This window comes from Macrobrachium rosenbergii, chromosome 5 (assembly GCF_040412425.1).
Source record: "Macrobrachium rosenbergii isolate ZJJX-2024 chromosome 5, ASM4041242v1, whole genome shotgun sequence".
Classification (NCBI taxonomy): domain Eukaryota; kingdom Metazoa; phylum Arthropoda; class Malacostraca; order Decapoda; family Palaemonidae; genus Macrobrachium; species Macrobrachium rosenbergii.
The window spans coordinates 65805309-65811500 of NC_089745.1; positions in this window are offsets into that span (position 1 = coordinate 65805309).

Sequence of the window (6192 nt, forward strand, 5' to 3'; positions counted from 1 at the left end):
ACGTGTTGTTTATTTCATTTGCTGCCGAGTTTTTTTATGTTTCCCATTTATTGCCGGTGTGGGAAGATGTATGCTTATTCATATGGTCGTTCGTAGGATTATTTGTGTTATTTTTTTATAATATATTTTATGATAATATATATTTTTTATAATAATGTATTCAGTCGCTTTCCGGAACTGCAACAAAATTCGTACCGACCTGAAAATGGGGATAAGGGTCGGGGGCGGGTATATGGGGAGGGTTGTAATCTGTGATTAGAACCCATTCTTAAATCATGCGAAGAGCACAACTAAAAATAATTTGAAAATAATCTAGAATTATGTTTAATCGCCTCGGTAATTGATGTTGATAAGCCTCCATCGTAGAGAAAAGGTTTTTTTAATAATTAACATTATTTTCCAGCTTAGTTTTTCACGGCATTCTCTTAATTGCTTTTCGTTCTTTTTACAATATAGTTAACGAGTTATTCTAATCTCCAACAACCTCGTCCTTCAATCCCCCCCAACAATCGCCCCCCCTTACCCAACCCCACCAACCTCCATTCGGGGAATGTAATATACGTAATTTTTTGAGGAATGTCAGATTTTTTTTTTTTTTTGGAGCTCTCTCCAGACCCATTTAATATTTAAATCTTTTGTTTGTTTCCCCCTTTTATTTTTTTGTTAGAATTCATCATTCCCCCTTTTTTTTTTACCTAACGCGGGTTAAATTTATATATTTAGATTCATATAGAATTTCGTATTAATTGCGTTACTTGATGAGACCTTGGAGCAAAAATGCCATTTTTTGTGTTTACATTTTCAGAATTTATATCCTGCTTCGAGTTTCTGGTGTTAATGGTGCTTAAAAGATGACCTAGAAATTAAATGGATGCTTAAATATAATGTTCTCTGTATGTATTAATAATTTTGTGCGTATGTGTGCAGGTGCGTATGTATGAGCGTGTGTATGTGCATAATGAATTTATTAATTATACTGACAGACATATATTACATATACAAATATATGTATATTATATATATATATATATATATATATATATATATATATATATATATATATATATATATATATATTATATATATAATTCATGAACGCATGTATGAGTTTCGTGTTTCGAAGATGACTTAGAAATTAAATTTATGCTTAAATGACTCTCTTTATGTATTAATAATTTTGTGCGTATGTTTGTAAATGCGTATGTATGAGCATGCATATGTGCATAATGAATTTATTCATATACTCACTGATATACATAATAAAAAAAGTATGTTAATGAACTCATGCATGTGAGTTGCGTGTGGAAAAGATGACTGGAAAGTGAACTTATGTTTAATTATAACTCTGTATGTGTATAAATATATTTGGGCGTATATTTGTAGATGCGTATGGACGAGTTTGCGTATGTGCATAATGAATAAATTCACATATTCACTGATATACGTATACCTCCAATAGTGCATGCGTATGAATGATTTGCATTCATGCAGCCACCATGAACTGCGTAATAAGTATGACCAAGTTCATATGAAATTTGTTATATTTCCTAAGCATTGGAAATAGTGATATTCTTTTCAGTTTAGTTTCGAAATTCTTACAGCATTTCCTTTGATCTCCTCTTAACATGACGACAAAATTATGTGAGATCATTTCAGCTTCCTCGAACCACGAGTTAAAATTACTAAATCAGTTCTGTTTCAAAACAATATATATATATATATATATATATATATATATATATATATATATATATATATATATATATATTAATTTATTTTTTATAACTGATCTTTCCTTTTAGTATTTCCCTGACTACTGTGTTACTTCTTACAAATAAACACCATAATATTCTTTGGAAGCTTGAATTTCAAGTCAGTGGGCGCTGTGGTCTTGTTCTATGTGAATAGGGTTCATATATATATATATATATATATATATATATATATATATATATATATATATATATATATATATATATATATATATATATGGATATATATATATATATTATATATATATATATTTATATGTATATATATATATATATATATATATATATATATATATATTATATATATATATATATATATCTTGAAGAGATTCCTCGTAAAGTACAATCGAACTGAATTGCGGTTCTCTTGATTCCCTTACTATTTCCAGCAAGATTCAGATAACAAAAAAAAAAAAAGGCCTCTAACAATATACTTAAATATTAGGGTAACTTCTCTTTTATAACCTTAGTATAGCCAACAGTAAGCTCCTGCAAAGGTTCGAGTGTAACTTTTATCGGTGGGAGGGTTTCTCTAAGTATCCATTCTCCACTATGGTCACGTTCTTTTGTATTTTGTGCAACGTTTTTTTATGGGGAAGGTTAACTGATTCGAGCCTGATTGTTGTTGATTTTGTAAACATTAATGTGGATTTCTTATATTTTTATATACTTAGTTGTTAAAAAACTAGATTTTACTTTATTTTATTTTTGGTTTTATCCAGTTGCAGTACTTTCCGTGAAAATCGTGTTTATTTACCTTTAAAATTTCTGTTGCTCTGGAAATGTTTTCTTTTGAAAAGTTCAGCTTTTCTGCAAATCCGGCTATGTTATGAAATGTGCGTAAGATCATTTTTTTTTTTTTTTTTACCCCTGCGGAGTGGATTATTGTAACTTAAAAATAAGAATGAATTTTATCGTTATCTATCCTAGCTACGACTGAGATGTCATTTTTTTTTTTTTAAGTGGATGTTATAGATAAACAGTGATTCACGTAATCTCTAACATTAGGTAATTGCATTATTTTGCCAGTGCATCGCATTATGTTGAGAGAATCTCTCTCTCTCTCTCTCTCTCTCTCTCTCTCTCTCTAAGCAAAATCTCTGTATATATATATATATATATATATATATATATATATATATATATATATATATAATATATATATATATATATATATATATCTGTGTGTGTGTGTGTGTGTATTTGTATATTTATTTACACACACACACACACAATTATATATATCTTTAATAGTTTAAAGTTAAATTTTGTATTTTGTAACAATGTATTAGGATTTGTTTAAAGATCTCTCTCTCTCTCATATCCACCCCCACTGTCCCATTTGACTCCCATATGGGATGTACACACACACAAGACACACACACACACACACACACCGTTGGTGGTGGTGTTTGCGCAAGGATGTGGGCAGAACCCAAAGTGGATACGAAAATGGACTGGGACGTGATATCTCCGGGCTCATTAGCATTAAGTCTGTGCGAGATAAGTCACGGTACATTATCAGGTCTCGAATGTATGGAGGGTGTCCTTCTTGAGACCTTTTGCAGTTTCAAACTCTTAGTAAGCACGCCATATAGAGTGCTTTGGGTAATGAATAGGTATTGAGCAAATGGAGTGTTTTTATACGTGCTCTGTTCACGAGAACGCCGTACAGAGACTTCGGACGTTGAATAAGCGGAGTGCTTATTTTGTTTGTATTGTTTCTCTATTGTGCAGCGGATCTTTAGAGAGGGTATCCGTTCTTTTAACAATTACTAATACTCAGTTGTGCAATAGAGCTCTTGAGAGATTCATTGAATACTCCATTTATTGTGGTGTTCTTTCTCCATTACACTCTTGAGTCTTTATACACCGTAGTCATATTTTTAAATGTATTGTCATTGCCGTTCTTTTAACAGATACTAAGACTGAGTTATACAACAAAACTATAGAGAGATATTCGTTCTTTTTAGCAAATACTGATTGAAGTTATACAACAGATATTCGTTCTTTTAGCAAATACTGATACTGAATAATGAGACTAAGCACACGTCTCCAGATACAGAAGCACTGTTATTGTGTGAATGAATGGATTTTAATTTGAGAGTCCTTGCTATTTTATAATTGTATGAACGATACCTGATTTTTTTTTTTTTTTTTTTTCGTAATTCTTTCGATTATTTTGTATTCATAATCTCTGTTAAAGGAGTATTTCAAGGCTTTGAAATGATGGGTTGTATCTACGATTTCCTAATGGTAAGAATGATACAATTAGTTTTTTAAAGTGTTTAGTAGTAAGAATGATAAAATGACTTTTTCTCAAGGGTTTAGCAATAATTATGATAAAATCAGTTTTTTCTCAAGGGTTTAGTAGTAAGAATGATAAAATCAGTTTTTCTCAAGGGTTTAGTAGTAAGAATGATAAAATGAGTTTTTCTTGAGTGTTTAGTAGTAAGAATGATAAAGTTAGTTTTTCTTAAGTGTTTAGTAAGAACGATAAAATTAGTTTTTTCAAATGTTTAGTTGTAAGAATGATAAAATTAGTTTTTCTCAAGTATTTGGGTGTAAGAATGATAAAATCAGTTTTTCTCAAGTGTTTAGTAGCAAGAACGATAAAACTGGTTTTTCTTAAGTGTTTAGTAGTAAGAATGACAAAATTAGTTTTTCTCAAGTGTTTAGTATAAGGATGATAAAATGAGTTACTCTCAAATGTTTAGTGGTAAGAATGATAAAATTAGTGTTCCTTAAGTATTTACAATTTTTTCCTTTTAAAATGTATATATTTTACATGTGGAACAATCCTATAACGTTTTACGAATTCTTTTATAAAGCATGTTATAAAGAGAATTTAAATGATCTATTGATTGGTAATTTTGTATTGAAAGTTTCTTGCGTGTAAAAGTGAACGTTACACAATAACAATATATAATTGTAATAATATGCAGACAGTAATAATAATATGTAATAAGATGAAATAATACTGAACTTAGAAGACAGAGAAAACAGATGGTAAAATCTGGCTTCCTCCCCTTTACATTCAGGGGACTACTCTCTCTTTCTCCTTCCTATCTCAGTTCTCTCTCTCTCACTGGATGAAATTTTATCAGTATGTTATTTGTTTTATTATGATAAATAAATGATTCACCTAACAATAAGTACTAATTTTCAAATATTAATAATAAAAATAACACTAATAATATGCTGTAAATATTTATGCATTTCTATAGTGGGCTATGAAAAATTTAGACAAACAAATTTCAACCCAGTCTTTCCCTGAGTCTTGGAGCTAGGGCAGAGGGTGAACCTGTCAAATATGTCAAATTAACTTGACATTTCTGATGAGGCAGATATCATGAGGTGCAAGAAAGATATCTAGCTTGCAGGACCATGATCTGAGATCAGACCTTTGTCAAGGGAAAGGACATGGGCTGCAGCCCAAACTTTGAAGAACACAGCACTCGTGGGACCAGAGGCATGCACAGTGACAAGATCACCCAGTACTAATACCAAAAATATCTATGTTGGAGATAGGATCAGGGCACTCAAAAGAGGAACTGTGACCAAAGATAGAATCCAAGCCAAGACTACACCCTTGAGTCTAGTCTTGGGGCTTTGGGTTGTCTTCTGGCCACAGCTCCTTTGAGTGCCCCAGTCATGTATCCATCACCAGCATTTTTGGCATTAGCAGGGTCTAGTTTTGGCTCAGGCCCTGACTTCTGGTCACAGCTCCCCTTCTGAGTGCCCTAGTCGTATCTCCAACATCAAAAATTTTCGCATTAGCGCAGCTTGATCTTGTTACTGTGCAGGCCACTTGCCATGAGTGCTGCTTTCTTCAAAGTTCACGCTACAGCTCATGTCACTTTCCTTGACACAAGTCTGGTCTCAGATTCATGACTCCTTAAATTTATTCTTTCTGCACCTCATGACGTCAGGGAGGTTTTGGTCCCATCATTGATCTGGGCCTGTTTGGATGGCTGTAGGTGCATCCCCTCTGTCATAAGAGCAACTTCAGCTATCAGGTTTAGGCTTGACCAGCCAGAATTTGGTTTCCAGGTAATGAATACAGAACAGGAGGAGATCAGTGCACTTAACTTCCTCTTCCACCTTGACTTCATCAGTGGTAGACCTGTTTCAGTAGAAGGAAGAAGACTGGCTATCCAGTAGGAGGGAAACAACCATGACCTAAGAAGGTACACATTAAGCCTAGGCAGACAACACTCATGTTATAGAAGATGTGACTTCCATGCCAAGAGAGTGCTTTCTTGTTTAGTAAAGCTTCTTTGGTTCTGGGTGATTCACAAGGTTCTGTACATGAAGGCAAATGTTCCATGACTTTTGTGTCAACATCCATTACACTGAGCTCTAGTTTGTTGCCTTGTTAATGTCCACCCTTCCTACATAACATGATTAAGGAGCTGAT